This window comes from Epargyreus clarus, unplaced genomic scaffold, assembly GCF_041222505.1.
Source record: "Epargyreus clarus isolate Ecla_fem2 unplaced genomic scaffold, WU_Ecla_fem_2.2 ptg000016l, whole genome shotgun sequence".
NCBI lineage: Eukaryota > Metazoa > Arthropoda > Insecta > Lepidoptera > Hesperiidae > Epargyreus > Epargyreus clarus.
Genome location: NW_027332224.1, coordinates 7,875,043 through 7,891,883, shown reverse-complemented (window position 1 = coordinate 7,891,883; position 16,841 = coordinate 7,875,043). Strand labels below are relative to the sequence as shown.

Below are 16,841 nucleotides of genomic sequence, written 5' to 3'. Positions count from 1 at the left end.
ACGCTTCGCCGACACCATGGATGGGGATTGCCTCAATGCTGACGCAGCTTCGGAGCTAAATTCCTTTATAGATCGTTCAGCGTTTTTCGTGTAGAGTTTTGCTTTCATATTCTTTTTACGTTCTACAATTCACGGATATATCGAATTTATTTAAGTAAAATATGTGTATCTAACTTTTTATTTTACTTTGCATTTCTACTCTTAAATACATACAGAGGCGACTTATTCCAATATCTTTATTTGTAACTAGCTTACCCGGCAAACTTTGTACCGCCTCAAAATAAGCCTCTATTTATAAAAAATATTTCATATAAAATATAGCCTATGTTACTCGTGGATAATGTAGCTTTCGAATGGTGAAAGAATTTTTAAAATCGGTTCAGTAGTTTTTTAACCCTATTCATTACAATCAAACAAACAAACAAAGTTTTCCTCTTTATTATATTATATATTAGTATATTAGTATAAGCAAAGATGAGCACTTGAATAAAGAAATTTATTTTTATTTTAAGACGATTTTAAAAAAAGAATGGACCAAAGATGAATATGCGAAAATGAATATGAATGATATGAATATGCCATTATAACCAGGAAACACCAGGGGGAGATCACTTCGTTCTTCTGTAATTTTTTTCACCGAAAAATATAAATTGTTTAAATAAATAATGTATTTCCAGCTGACTGCTTTTGCACATTTTTCTTTCATCCTCATATATCACAATTTCGTATCATAATCATTATTGTAAAAAGTTCCGCAAATAGAAATTGAACAAATGAATAAAAACTACAATTTCAAATTACAATTCCCATTAAAAGTAAGATATAAGTTACAAAAATACAATCCCATACACTCAACACACAGTCACCATTGTTTTGAAAGTGGCTCGGAGCAGACAGCCTGTTTGCACAGAGGGAGCCCCGCGGTGGGCGCCAATACCGTCACGTGAGCATTTATTGTTACGGTAAAGTTATTGTTAGTGTTACGTGTCTACTTACGTTAATTTTATTATGAATCTATTTACTTCTGAATTGAGTCACATGTTAAGGATTCGTGTTGAAATGACTACAACCGAATCCATGAAAATAATTGACGTTCTAACGATGTACAAGACATTCCTACTTGGCCCACAGACGTAATACATCTGTCTTCAACCTCAAGTGGAACTGCAATCTTATCTTTGATTGTTCCATAAAAATCATACAAAGATTGTTAAATTGGCTCGCCTCGCTTGTCTCCTTTACTATAACTTTTAAACCAAAACCGAACACCGCTTAAGGTAAAAATAAATAGAGCGATGAACTTAAACCTTAAAGAAAATGCAAGCAATTAACATATTACGTTAAAGCTATATAAATATACATTAGCATATAGAACCAATGTAGCTAGATTCGTATTACATATAAAAAGACACAACAATAAAATACAATACATAGGAGGTACAAAGGCAAAAGTCAAAGTTCATTTTCGCGTAATTTCATTGGCGCCCACCGAGGGCCCGGCCCTTGTCCAAACAATCTTTTATGTCCAGTCGCACTGTCATAGTCACAAAGCCAGTGACAGGCGCACTGATATATTTTATGCCTAAAGGTATCCTTGACATTCAAACTGAGATATTAAAGGGATTGGTCCGCAGTACCCCGACGTCAAAGAGCTTCACTGCTCGTAGTGAGATTATTAATTTGAATAATCTCTATTCAGAACCTTTGCGAGATAACGTTGAATATTTTGTAATAGCTTCGAAAACAAAGTTATCTAAGTTTTTATTTCTATATTTAGATTTAGATATTTCTATAAGAATTATAACTATTTTATTTTGTATGTTTTTCCTATGTATAACTACAATTAAACATTATTCAAACTAATACTACTACAATAAACACTAAAATGTTATAAATAAAATAAATGAATTAAAATTGCTATACAATCTGTATTTTTTTAGATTTTTTTCTACACAAACAGCGCCAAAGAATGCCCTGTGTCGTGAGTACCATAAACAGATATGAATACAGAAACACCCAGACCCAGAACATAAATCTAGATTTATCTTTTAGATATATATTTTTTTAAGATATCTCTCTGACCGGGGATCGAACCCAGAAGCTCTCCACGTCAGTTTTACTCCAAGCATTAATTTATTCAATTCATTTATTTCAGGATAAGGTGGAATACATAATAATAGGTAAAAATTGTATGTTTAAATAAAATACTTTACAGTAATCAAGCAATTTATTTCCATAGTTAAACAACAAAAGCAATTACCGTTTTACAATTAAAACATAAACAGTTTATACAAAATAATGAAACAAAAAGCATTGAAAAGCACCGCCGGCGAGCCTCAGTGAATATTGGCGCCCAACGCGGGACGCCCTTTGTGCAAATAGGTCTTTATGTTGCCATCAAGTCACAATGGCTGTATGCAGCGAGCAGATAAATGCATTCCATATTACACACCGCTACCTTTGAATTGGGTACAGGCCTTTTTATATTTCACGGTTGAACGCTGCTCTCCTCTCTGTCTGGCTCCACGATACTTCAGTGAGATTTGAGGTTTCAAGAAGGTAGGATTAGTGACTGATACGTGTCGAATATTACCCGACTGTGGAGGGTAATGTCTTTCCAGTACATGTCATATTATTTGGCATGAACTACTGCCCAAAAGGAGTCGGATTTTTGTTTTTATAATAATTGTCTAGTTAAAACACTCATAAGGTCCACTACATGGTCTGTCGTAAGAGGCGTTCAAAAGGGGCTTTTCGGGGTTGCGGGCGGTAAGAGTGGGAGCTCGAACCACCCGGCTAGCGGCCCCGGGAAGGACGGCGGTATGTGTGGTCGCATTCCGTCTTATGCACCAGATGGTGTGGTGATACAAACTCACCTGGGCGGAGCCCGACGGGGCAGTGCGCTGAGAGGACTCCGATCGCGTTCCTTTGGAGATCCCGGAGTTCTCTACGCAGCGCCGAGGATGGCCACCGGGGGGGTTTTAGTGCGGTAAAAGTTCCACATAACCCCGTGTCGCTCCCACAGCACAGGGTACCTTTTGAAGGTTTCCCCCCCGAGAAAAAAAAAATGTCCACTACATGGTTTAACAAATGCTATCTAATAGAAGTCGGGACTGATAGCTTAACATACACCGAAGCAAATAAACTTTTTCAGACATTAGGGGACACCCATCCTCCTCTCGGTACCTGTCACTATTGCTTAATTTTCTATGTTATTAATCCACATAAGTCACAGAGCTAGTAAGGCATTATTTAGGACTAACATTACTACGGTATATCATAACGCCATCTACAGACTTAGGCAAATAATTTAGATTTGTGTTTTGGACCAGGGTCTAAAATCCTTGTCTTTGTATGTATACAGGACACAAGGAACAACCTAAGAGTGTAGCAAGCCTTACGAAACTATGTCAGGGATGTTATGGAGCTCCGTATCCGACACTATCGGATATCCGAAATAAAACCGTGTCCGAAACCGGAACCGAATACTATATAAACGTTTCCAATAATTTCGGAACGGGGCGGAGTCTAAATGGGAAACAGATATAAGTCACGAATAACTATTATAAATGTGAATGTAAGTTTGTTTGATTCTTTGCCACACTTTCACGCCTTAACTATATAACCGACTGTCATGAAATTTTGTACACAAGTAGTCAAGGGTCCTGAAAAGGATATAAGGTACCTTTTGTCGCAAAAAATAGTAGCTTCTCCGACGGAGCCAAGCCGTGGGTAAAAGCTAGTTGTAAATAGAATCAAAACATTACCCATTTGTATTTTCTTTTCTTTTACAATTGGGTACTTGACACTAATAACAATAAAATATGAAATATGATCGATATGATAGCTTATAAGTAAACATAAAATATGCAATATTTAATTTAATTTTTAATACGTTCTAAGTATTTTAATTTTTCAAAAGAAATTTTCGATTTTTTATCTGTGGATTTTAAATCCCAAAACGGCGACAGTGCTGCCTTAAATGTCGTGTGACGTCACCACATGCATAATAAACAAGACAAATAAAAATGATATCGTTTGCTGTTAGAGTTGGTTGAATTTATGTTGTGAACCGAAATGAATCCACAGTATATTCAAGCTGATAGCGTGAATCTGTCTTATATAAGATATACAATGCAATAAATAAAAATGAATACAAAACTTCCGTGAAATAACCTATGGAAATCACAAATAAACAACGTAAGTAAAATATTCTTTATATTTATATTTAATCATTTCGGACAGTTAAAACATTTCTTAACCGATTTCCGATAGAAGAAAGGTTGTCTTTAAGTGATTATCAAGCTTGTTAAACTATACTTATATTCTTATGTGAACTGCTTTAAGGTTATTTATTGGTTATATTTATATTTTCAGATCTTCGCGACAGTCGTATAGTGACGACGCTATAGGGTATGTGCAGTTTAAGAGGCAGTCAAGTTTGTGTTTCATGAAAAGTAAAAGTTGTCCTGAATACAAGGTACATCAAAAGTCATGCTCAGTGTCCATGACTGTATATGAAAAACAAAGTATTATTAAATGTGATGACTGTCCTGCCTCCCAAGGATGCAGCAAACATGCAGTAACATTTTTAATGTGGAGTCATAGAAAGTGAGGAACCAAAAGTTTCAAAGGTGGTCAGCACTCTGAAGTACAAAAAGTAAAGGAAATGGGAAATAGTAGTTCTTTACTTGAGTAACCTACCCAACAACATGAAGGAAGGAAAATGACCATACAGTTGCTGTTATTACACTACAGATTTTATAACTAGTTGTTACAGAAAATAATTTAAAAAATGAAGAAAGTACACACTCAAGCAGCACAAAAATTCAGCTTAGCAAGAGCTTCAATATACAAGAAAATAACAGCTTCAAAATGCTTTGAGGTTATTTGTAGTAATTATTGTAAATGTAACATATAATGATAAATATATACAAAAGTTCTACGGTGTGTACTCAATAATAGACCCATATAAACCTAACAAACAAAGCAAACGGTTAATAAAAGATTAAAATTAGCAAATCATGTATTTTTAATTATACAGTCCTGTAAGTTAATCCGTGCATAAGTAATAATAACTCAGTCATCGAAATAGTTTGTTTCTTATTAATTACAGAATGAGGCCTTAAAATAGAGAATTCTCGTAGACATCTTTTAATTCATTTATTCTATTCTTAACTAATACTATTCTAACTCTATTCTTATCGTAGACATCTTTATAATATATGAATACTTTAACATGCTGTTTTGTTCTGATTACATCCGGGTTTGATGATTTAGAGTATGGGAATCACTCCTTATTCTTTTTTCTCATTAATACTTCTATTATATGTTTGAATCCTCTGTCTGCAAGTTCTTTTAACGTCTATGAGATTTCGGTTTAGGAACGTGTATAAGCAAATTTGTTAGGATATTTAGCGATCGTACTTGTACACATCGTCACTGTACACGTCTTATAACTTGTCATTTATTTCAATTTTAGTTATAAAAGCTAAATAACGCCCTATTTGCTTCCGAGCGTTGTTTGTTTACAGTATAATGACGTTTCGCCACAAAATGACACTTGACCGCCTGATTTAACGCGACGTTCCGTTCACCGCAAATAAACTTTGTTTTTTATTAATAAATAGCCCTTTTTTCGAAAAAGTGATCAATGAAAGGCATATATAATACGTATACTAATTCATTAAAACACTTTCCCAAAAAGTGTCAAGTAGCCAATTCCTTTTAAATTTAATAACCGTGACGAAACTTCTTAAAACTATTAAAAATAATATTAAATCCGTATTTTTTTATTATATGGAAGTAGCCAACGACCATGCACTCCACTGATGGTAAGTGGTTACTGTCTATCTGTAATCAACTCCAGATTAGATTGGATTCCAACTACAGGTGGCCACAGATGCGCCGCTACCCCTGAGAACTAAGCAGGAATACGTCGGAAAAGTATGTATGTTATTACACAATAATATATGTGGCAGGTGTACCGTCGGAGTTGAACCACAGAGAGTTCTACCACCTTTCTTATATTCCTATCCGTATCCAGATCAGAAATTCGGTATCCGTAACATCCCTACTACGTAGAGAAGTCTTCCGCGTCAAAGGCCGGTCACAGATGCGCTCCTCCCGAGGATTAAGTTCCGCCTTTGTGTCTGTGTTTGCGGATTTTACCTAAGTAATAGCCTGGAGGACTGGTATTAAGACTGGCGGTCCGGACTTCGAATCCAAGAGATCAAGCTAGAGAATTAGTAATTTATTATCACTTCTTATGAGAATACGGATTATATCGTGAATACACCTACATGACTGAGAGTTTATTTAGAAAAAAAAACGATAACATAATTCAGTTAAACTTACTTAATAATCTACACTAATATTATAAAAAGGAAAACTTTGTTTGTTTTTTGATTGTAATGAATAGGCTCAAAAACTACTGGACCGATTTTAAAAATTCTTTCACCATTCGAAAGCTACATTATCCGCGAGTAAATAGATTTTGAGGCGGTACAAAGTTTGCCGGGTCAGCTAGTAAAACTCGTACATAAAGCTCCTTAAAAAAGTTCTCAAAGGTATGTGAAATCTACCAAACTTTACTCGACTAGTGATAACAACAATTGCGTAAACCCCTTTCATTCTAAGAGAAGAGCTGTATCCACCAGTAGGATAATAATTTGATTATGATCATGAGACATAAGGCAGGCAGTGACCACTTTTCTATTTCAAAGTTACAAAAATAATTGGTCAATTGTGAGTCGGACTCGCACTTAGAGGGTTCTGTACCAGCAAATTTCACTTATTTTTTTATCTTAATATTTGTTATAGCATTCATAGATGTAAATGCATTGTGAAAATTTGAACTGTCTGCGTATTACGGGTCAAGGAAAAAACGAAACAAGCTGAATAACAGCGGTTTCTTGTATGGGGAACCCCACGTATTTTAAATACATTTTATTTACCTACTATATTTTGTTTTTTTTTTGTTATAGCAGCCACCGTCATGCATACTCTGTGAAAATTGCAATATTATTGTTCAAGTGATAGAGCACTATGACAGGCGGGCGAACAACGGAGATGTAATAGGATTCCATTTTACTCTTATGGTACGGACCCCTAAAAACATATTATAAAAATCTTGCTTATCTCCTTCTTGTTTTCTTTTATTTAATTTCTGGAACATCCTGTACAGAAACAAACCCCAACTGTCCTACAAGACGCTGGCAAATGTAACTTAGTTTTGTTATTCAAATTTAACGTACAAAAGTTACGGATTACGGTGCTATCGTGCCAGATTAGGCCGTTGACTTGGAAAAAGCCTAATTTGACTTTCCGAGAATTTTTCATCTAATTTCCATATTAAACTTTTCGAGTTTCGACAACATGTCTGCCTGTAAATGGGTGAAGCATATTTATTTAACAGAGAATGCCTGAGGCTAATTACATTTCTAAATATATATAACTCAAAGGTGACTGCCTGACATAGTGATCTATCAACGCACAGCCCAAACCACTGGACGGATCGCGCTGAAATTAGGCATGCAAGTAGATGTTATGACGTAGGCATCCGCTAAGAAAGAAAGGATTAATCAATTCTACCCCCAAGGGGATAAAATAGGGGATGAAAGTTTGTATAATTCGTCTTAGTTAATAATATTACTTCGTAACGCGAGCGAAGCCGCGGGCAAAGGCTCGTTTTTATAATAGAATTAAACGAGAATGCAGTCCACCTGACATTAAGTAGCTACTGCCGTCTGGACATCGACAATCAACCTCAGACAAGAACCAGATTCCCATCTGTGGTCTGCCACAGGCGCCGCTACCTTTGAGGACTAAGCTGGGATGCCTCGAAAAAGTATGTCTCCCTTACCACACCCTTCAAACCACAACACAGCAGCTCTTGACACTGCTGTTATGGTATGAAATAGGTGTGGCGGTGGTGCCATCGGAGTCGAACCACAAAGGGTTCTACCACCTTTCAATTCTCAGGAATAGTTATAGAGTTGACTGCCCATTTATATTTCCTTCCAATGCCGAGCTATAGTTTCTCGTTCGCGGGCAAACAAGTCCTTTAGCACAATGACAATGTCGTTAACTCAGTGAAGAGATCTGACCGACTGGTACCAATTCTTTAAAGTTTTGCCATATTTTAAATCAATTTTCCTTCATAAATTTTACAATAATACTCTTCCTTTGGTTCTATTTTTTTTTATTACGGCTATTGATTTGAACACAGTACACAAGTGTATTCCATTTTTTTTTTCTAAAATTGCCCATGGTACCTACTAAGGGTCTAAGGGGTACTGTTTTAAAGTAAAATAAAAAAGACAGTATACAGCCAATCTTGTTTAAAATCTCGATATCCCCAATCGTCCTCAACAACCCATTACTGTCCCACTGCTGGGTACGGGTCTCCTCTCAGAATGAGAAGGATTAGGCCATAGTCCACCGCGCTGGCCAAGTGCGTATTGTAGACTTGTCAAATGAAATGAAATGAAATATATTTATTTGTATAGGCCAACGACGGCACTTACAAATTGTCAGGTACAATATTTTTTCTTAAACTACTACCAGATCGGAACGTGACCTCTACTGAGAAGATCCGGTAAGAAACTCAGCGGGTTTGTCTTTTTTTTTAATAATAATTATTCTCTTTTTTTAATGCCATCATTTTTACATATAATTATTCATATATGCATGAGATTGTTTTTTTATAAATCTCAGGTGTGCAAGTTTCCTCGCGTTTTCCTTCACTGTTTAGGCAAATGATAATTAATTTCTAATACACACACTCAACGTAAAGTGAATTAAAAATGATCAGTATGAATACCCTACATTGTTCACTACGTTAATATCCCCAAATATTTGTCCAAATACTATTTACAGCTCAAACAACGCCAAGCAATTTCTTAATACGCCAACATTTGCCGCGCAACGGGGAATATTTGCACAATATTATCCGAACTATTTCCCTGGGGACCTCCACATACCCAATTGTTACCCAAAATTGAACTTTGTTACAATCGACATAGAGTTTATTACGAAAGGTCATATTAGTTCATTCGAGAGGATTACTTAAGAAATGTTTTTCTGAAATCAACTTTAGTGCCTTTGTAATTAAGTCAAATTTTATATGATTGAGAAAGATTAGGATTTTTCATATTTTCAACTTTATTTCATAGAATTAAAGTTAAACTTGCAATGTCCCTTATAACGTAGGGGAGGTTTTGTTTGACAATTATTTTAAGAGTACTCGAAGTATGAATGTCTGGTACTGTATTTTCTACGGTTCTTGTCATAAACTTTATTACGTTTTAAATAGAATTGATGTTAGTTTGAACTAAGTTAACACAAGGAAATGTGTTCGTTATTATAATACACTAGATCATATTACTAATCTATGAGACAGTAGTTTAATTACGATTCAAATGAAACAATTAACTGGACCGATATAAGCAAAGCCTTGTCATCTGATATGTATCTCTAGATCTAATGTTTTGTAGGTGTTAGCACCCCTTGAAATGAATGAAATGAAATGAATCAATATATTTCGTTGGATAACGATGTAAACAGCGTGTCTAATATGAGCGCCGACTTCAGAAATATGTACTAAACCAACATTTATTTCAATTATTTTTTACTTTGTAGTGACATAGAAGTCGGTTGTATTTTTTGTTAAAATTTTTTTTTCACCCTTTTTAGTGATGACATACTAACATTTATATTAATAAAATATAAAATTGTATAAACGTGATCATGAATGAAGGTAAGGTCTGAATTTACATTGATTGGAACCGCCCGCTCGAAGGGCGCTGCCGCGCCCTGCTCGCTTAGTTTTATATTGTCTTATATGTTCCAACCTAACCTAACTAAATAGTCAGTGATGAACTGGCTTTGCAATTTCATTAGAACCTACACCAAATATCTTCAAACACAACTCAATTATTCTCATCGGTTGAGGAGTTACATATTTTGTCTCCGAGCCATATTATCAGACCCTTAAATAGTCAATGATAAACTGGTTTTGCAATTTCATTAGAACCTACACCACATATCTTCAAACAAAACTCAATTATACCCATCGGTTGAGGAGTTACATATTTTGTCTCCAGAACCTCCTCTGATCAACATCATATTTAAATGGGACCAACTTGTAGCAATTATACACACACGAAATTAAAGCCATTAAAATAGGTTCATAAACGGCGAAGTTATGGCTGTTATATTTACATGGGTGGAGGAGTTCCCCTCATTTTCTCCAGAAACCATCGATGGATCCTAACCATATTTAAATGGGACTAACTTCCAGCTTGTCTCTATACAATAAAAAAAGAATTATTAAAATCGGTCCACTAACGGCGGAGTAATTCGTGTACATACATAAAAAGAAATAAAAAAATAATAAAAAAAAAGATACCGGCCGAATTGATAACCTCCTCCTTTTTGAAGTCGGTTAAAAAAGCTCGTTTCAATCGAATAATCATAGGTTATAGAAGAAAAACAGATAGAGCATTTATACTTTAAAATGAAGCTATAAAATTATTTTTAGCATCTCACCTCATTCATGGATACTGGAAATATAAAATACTTATTCTCATTTTTATTACAAACTTATAACGTATACTTTATTACATTCGCAAGAAAAGATAATTCGCAAATTTTATTAACGTGTGGGCGTCTATAAATAAATAGCGTAATTTTTATGCAATAAAATAAAACCGTTTCTTTGCACCATAATCGACATTACAAAGAAAAGGTTTTATTTTCGAAGATTTATCGAGTAACATCATCTAGAGTGCATTAGTGAAGAATTTGGCAAAATATTTTTAGGGTTCCGTGCCTAAAGGGTAATACGTAACCTTATTTGTAAGCCTCGGCTTTTCTATACATATTTTTGATAGATAAGATTCTAATCTTACCTAGGGTTAGTACTCTATTTCTGTCTGAGGTCAGCCATAGATGCATTGCTAGATTGCTATCCCTGAAGACTAAGTTCGAATATATCAAATAATATGTCTTTCTTACCATACTTTTCAAACTAGAACACAGCAGGGCTTAACACTGCATTTGTAACGCAAAAATAGATGTGAAGTGTACTCTCCGGACTGGAACCCTTAGTAAAAAACCCTTTTCTAAAAGCGTAAAAACTCATACCGGCACCCTTAGTATGAGGTTTTACGATTTTACAAAAATGTCTGTTTTGGTATTTTTTTACGAATTTGCCCATATATTTCCAATCAACGCCGCCAGCGGACTGTATCAGAACTAATTGGAAATGTATGGGAAATACGTAAACAAATACAAAAACAGTATTTTTTTTGTAAAAACGTACTAACTCCTACTAAGGGTACAGAAAGTTTTCCCACCTGTTAATTATCATCTTCGTGTCCGCGTAACTTATTCATAGAATACCATTATTTTTTCTAAAGAAAACAACAGTTTAAACTCAGTACAATTCCATGGTACATAAAAGCATAAACCAACCCAATAAATCCGAACAAACAACACACACCAACACTATAAAGTGCCTTTCGTAAATACGGCAAACTCCACCGTGCGCCGTAAAAACGTTTAGTTTTACGGTTACTACGCATACACAACAAACTTGGAATATAAAATATATACCAATGTATAAGAGGATTTTCGTAACGAAATGTTATAGAACTAGGAAATTAATCATTGATTTTTAGTTTAATTAAAATTAAGTTTTCTTCACTCACCAGATGGTAAGTGGCCATACTACTGCGTATGGAGGTATTTAATCTTAGATAAGATTAGATTTCTACTTGAGCTTCGCCACAGATGCACCGCCAGCCTCGAGGACCAAGCTGGAATGCCTCGGAAAAGTATCCTTTTAAGTTTGCCCTTATAACACCGCGAAAAATGTTGCTGTTTACCTTTGCAATACAAAATAGACCAATAGGTTCTTTTAGAGAACCCTTTACAACATTTAACCCATAGAATTCCAGAAATTTCCAGAAACTTCTTTCGTCAGTAATCAAGCTACCGAAAGACAAATAAAATGCTCACTAACCCACACTTACAGTCCGAAAGCCACGAAAAAGCCACAAAAAGCCACAGTAAAACAGCTACAATGTACGCGTGACGTCATAAAACACTAGTTTTACGACCCGGAACCCGCTGTACGAGTGACGTAGCTGTGGTTACCTTAATAATGTACCGAGATTGGATGCATCGGACAAACATGGATAGTTTATAAGTGCAACCCACCAGACTCTATAATTAAACTCTCATATATACAGAAAACAAAAAACACAAAATAAAAAAAATTGAAGGTGGTAGAACCCTATGTGGTACCCGACTCCGGCGGTACCTCCGCCTCGCCTATTTCTGCCTCATAACAGCAGTGTTAAGCGCTGCTGTGTTCTGGTTCGAAGTTTTGTAAGGGAGACATACTTATCCGAGGCGTTTCAGCTTAGTCACACGTCAGGTAGGAATCTAATATTTTCTGGAGAAGCTAAAGCGTTCTTTTGAAGACCTCTTTTTTCATATTATCCATGATAGTGTTCCTCAGAATTCTTCACAATACGCTTACCTGAAACAAATAAATAAATAATATGCATTATTTGTTTAAAATACACAGAACATTATGTTAATTAAGCATACAGATTATCTGAAATCCAGATAAGATAAGTAAAAGTCCATTGAATGTTTTACATTCATAACATTAATATAGATGACACATTCACTAATTTCATAAATAAATCCATTGTATATTTTTAGGGTTCCGTATCCAAACGATAATTTTTTTTTTAACAAAAAATACAACCGACTTCTATGTCACTACAAAGTAAAAAATAATTCAAATAAATGTTGGTTTAGTACATATTTCTGAAGTCGGCGCTCAATATATTTTGTTGGATTCGTTATCGTATCGTAAACAGCGTGTCTACTGTCTAATATGAGATATTACGAGCTGGAAGTTGGTACCATTTAAATATGGTTAGGAAACCATATTTAAATGGGACCAACTTCCAGCTCGTCTCTATACAATAAAAAAAGAATTATTGAAATCGGTCCACTAACGGCGGAGTAATTCGTGTACAAAAAAAAAAAAAAAAGATACAGGCCGAATTGATAACTACCTCCTTTTAGAAGTCGGTTAAAAACGGGAAATTATTACAAAGCCATCGCTCTCTATCCGCCTGTCACAGTGATCTTTGTCTTAAACCGTAAAAGATATACTTTTAAAATGATGTATAACGGACAACAAAGAAACGGCATACAAGAAACCTTTATTTTACGGCGTTTAAAAGAGAGAAATCTATCAAACCGTAAGGTAGACAATTCAAAATTTCACAATGCATTTTATTGGTACGGAACCCTCCGTGCGCGAGTCCGTCTCGCACTTCACCATTAATTTAAATCACACAACATTTGCTCAAGCTGATTTCCCTCTATTTTTCTTACCTAAAACTCAATCGTAAATTCCACAAACTTTCCGTAACAAGTTTCTCAAATAACTTAACCGGTAACCGCAAAGATATTTAAATCCGGGTACAGCGAGCTCCGGTTAACCGGGCTTCGTTACTTGCAGACTCTCAATTAAACTAAAGATTGTGAAAAGACAGAAAGAAGTGTTCTTCAACTATTCTTCAGTTTGAGGCACTTGTCTCAACACGAGCGAATAGCGATAAACTATGCGGTGGTAAGCTTAACTGTGTGATATCCTAGTGATTAAAAACCACTCATTCGGAGGGACCGAGGTTAAAATCCACGCACGCAAGCACGCACCTCTTCTTTTTCAATATTATTCTAGAAGTTAATTATCCCTCGCTTAACCACTGAAAGAAAGCATCGTGAGAGACCTCCACGCCAGAGTTCTGTAATAGTTCTCAAGGGTGTATGAAGTTTACCAATTTGGAACTTTGGAGCATGCCCTAAATCCCTCAGAAATCCACTCAGAAAGGAGAGCCGTGCCCAGCAGTGCGACAGTAAAGGGTTGACGTCAATTAAAAATGTAATATGTCTTAAGGCAAGGCAAGATATTTTACAAATATGATAGAGCTGTCAAATGATTCAATAGACAATTCTTAAACTTCTTCGCCATTCTTTGTGTAAAGTTTACCTCAACCGTTCATCGCCTATCGCGTACAAGTTAACAGTGTGACAGAAGCAAGCTGGCTAGTCGCCAATCGGAATCCTCGCAAAGTTCGGACTCGACTCTATAAGCCCTACATAATGCATAGACTTGATTACACAAGACGTACCGCTAACGATTTGGGTAAATCGTATGCAAATATAAGATGCGATGTGAAAGAACTTGATATATGTATCTTGACATCCAGACGCACGGAAGCACAGATTAATAAATAGTTACTACGTAAACGGTACGTACGTCGGACAAATTTTAGGGGGCCGATATTTTTGTAAGTTTACAAATTTGTACTGCTATTAACACAAATGTTATTATTGATATCACTTATATATTGTGAATAGATGTTCCATCTGATATTTAGTGGCCACTGCCGTCCATGGGAGTTTGTTGAAAACTCCTTATTATAATAGAAAAATAATTTTATCTAGACATCCAGATGCGTTACCCTAAAACCCAACTAGATGAAAAAAGTCGTACACACCTCCCCGTAACATATTTTTTTAATATTTTTTTATAATATAGGAATAGCAGACGAGCATACAGTCCACCTGACGGTAAGTGGCCACTGCCGCCCATGGACATCTGTAATCAACCCCAGATAGAATTAGATATTCCTACCTGAGGTCGGCCACAGATGCGCCGCTACCCCTGAGGACTAAGCTGGAACGCCTCGGAAAAGTATATCTCCCTTATCACACCCTTCAAACCAGAACATAACTGCGCTTAACGCTGCTGTTATGAGGCAGAAATAGGTGTGGCGGTGGTGTGCCGAAGTCGAACCACAAAGGGTTCTACCTCTTTTGAAACCTTTTTATCCGAGGGGGAAACCTTCAAAAGGTACTCGACGACGTGGGAACGACGCCGGGTTATGTGGGATTTTGACTGCACTAAAACCCCCCCGGTGGCCGTCCTCAGCGGTTGTTGGAGAACTCCGGGCTTTCCGACGGAACACAACCGGAGTCCTCCAAGCGCAATGCCCCAATCGGGCTCTGCCCTGGGGGAGCGTTCGCTCCTCCCACAACATCTGGTGTTTACGACGGTATGCGACCACACATACAGCCGTCCTTCCCAGGGTGGCTTACCGGAGTAGCTACCGGGGTAGCTTACTGGGGTTCGAGCTCCCACTCTTGCCGCCCGCAACCCCGGGAACCCCCTTTAAGTCGCCTCTTACGACAGGCAGTGTATACAGAAGCCCTATCTAGTCCCGGAACTACAGGGACAACCACCTTCAAAACGTATGTGTGTTACGTTAATCCTTTCGTAAGTTAAAATCAAACGGGAGCAAATCCCTATACGTCACCGGGAGCGGATTCGAACGGGGCGCATCGATCCTGGCGCGCGGCCACTGCCCGGGTTACCGCTGTTTGGGTGTCGGACCGCCAGGTTGAACACTCACTATCATTCATCTTTGTTATTTGTTTTCTGTCAACTATTATGAAAGCGCTCGTATGCAACTTCTATATTATTAAAAAACACACACACACACACACACAATGATTTCTTTGTCTATCATCTGATACTACTGATAGTATAATGTTTGATTAATTTTGATTTCTTTGTGATTCAACTCCGGAAGTACCACCGGCCATATACTTAGATTTTCTTGACATTCTATATCTATGCCACCGCCACACCTATGTATCCTTTATTACAGCAGTGTTATACGCTGTTACGTCATGGTAAGGTCATAGATTAGTAAAGATTACTCACTCCTAATAATAAAATGTAACCAGTTTTGAGAATTGCAATAGTTGCATAAAAAAGTTTTGCCACGTCTCCGTGCTAGAATGTCCCTCAAATATTTGAAATACTTATTTATTAACAAAATTACGCAGTATTGGTTATTTATCTTTACTAATCTATGGGTAAGGTAGATATACTTAAATGATCTTTTATAGTCCTTTAAGGTTACAATCCTTGCTGCTTTTTTTATAATATAAATATAACTGGGTATAGGTACATATTACCGTCCCCCCATGTCATGTGTCGTTACAGCCAATCCCCCGAACACGCGGTGTCGTTAGTGTGCAGCACACGATAATCCCGCGTCAGACACTTCAGTGCGCTCAGTTTAGTGTTGAATAATTGTGATCTTCCTGAATGTAAATTGATCCCTAAAACAAATGACGATCCAAACTGTTTTTCGATTTAAATAAATTGGTACAACCATCTTTATTAGTAGTAGTAGTATATCGATGGGTGCAAAACACAATTGTTACATCTTTTCTTAATCTTTTATCTTATATAAAAAATTCTCGTGTCACAATGTTAGTTACCGTACTCCTCCGAAACGGCTTTACTGATTTTCACCAAATTTTATATGCATATTCAGTAGGTCTGAGAATCGGCTACTATCTATTTTCCATGCCCCTAAGTGATAAGGGTTGCTCACCCTTATTTTTTTTTTATTTATCTGGCAACACAACGTTTGTCGGGTCAGCTAGTAAAATAGGAAATATGCTATCGTCCTATTATTATCACGCATTATTACATTCCATCGCTATCATCATATTTACTGTTATATTTAACTTTACAGCAAACTAAAACGGTCTTTTGAAGCAATCCACCCTTAATATCTAAATAACATACATACATACACACTATACATACATATAAATACATACTATACATATGTATATACATACAATATATAAAAACAATGTGAGCCGTCACGGGACGCCTGGCAGATGTGAAACATCGACATTATTTTGTAAAAGTAGGTAATATG

The 16,841-nt window shown here is 36.3% G+C and overlaps 1 protein-coding gene and 1 long non-coding RNA gene across 2 annotated transcripts in view; one reads left to right on the top strand and one right to left on the bottom strand.

Annotated features, from left to right (window-relative positions):
• fra (neogenin protein frazzled) overlaps nt 1–16,841 on the bottom strand; it is a 194,056-nt gene that overhangs the window by 99,288 nt on the left and 77,927 nt on the right. The window lies entirely within an intron of this gene.
• Nucleotides 3,895–5,022, top strand: LOC140748723 (uncharacterized). The gene is made up of 2 exons (XR_012102971.1): nt 3,895–4,200; nt 4,378–5,022. It is a non-coding gene; the product is annotated as an uncharacterized LOC140748723 (long non-coding RNA).